Genomic DNA, 393 nt, shown 5'->3' with positions numbered 1-393 from the left:
ATGATGATATACGCTCTTAAAAATAATCAATATATATTTTTTCTAATGCCAATCTATATTTGAAAAAAATGCGTACACAGTTTTAGGTAAAAAATCAAGTATGTATGTTTTTTGGCAAAAAAAAAAAAACATACATATAAAATACCTAAGGAGCACTAATATAAAATTGTATTAAAATGCCAATATGCAATTCATATTGATATACAATATCTAAAAAATGTAACAAACAATTTCTAGGGAATATGATAATACCATTATACAATATGTGATAATATACATTTTCTAAAAACGCTAATATATTTCTTTATCAATTTCTTATTCTCATTATTATTATATAAGTCTTCTTTCTTTTTTATATGTAAGGAAAAACACATTGTGCTATCTAAGCTAATG

The 393-nt window shown here is 21.9% G+C and overlaps 1 protein-coding gene across 1 annotated transcript in view; it reads right to left on the bottom strand.

Annotated features, from left to right (window-relative positions):
- Positions 1–393, bottom strand: part of LOC119593101 (sialin-like) — a 35,739-nt gene that overhangs the window by 15,290 nt on the left and 20,056 nt on the right. The window lies entirely within an intron of this gene.

Source organism: Penaeus monodon, chromosome 31 (genome assembly GCF_015228065.2).
Source record: "Penaeus monodon isolate SGIC_2016 chromosome 31, NSTDA_Pmon_1, whole genome shotgun sequence".
Lineage (NCBI taxonomy): Eukaryota > Metazoa > Arthropoda > Malacostraca > Decapoda > Penaeidae > Penaeus > Penaeus monodon.
The sequence above is the reverse complement of the archived record's forward strand: the minus strand, read 5'-3'. Positions and strand labels throughout refer to the sequence as shown.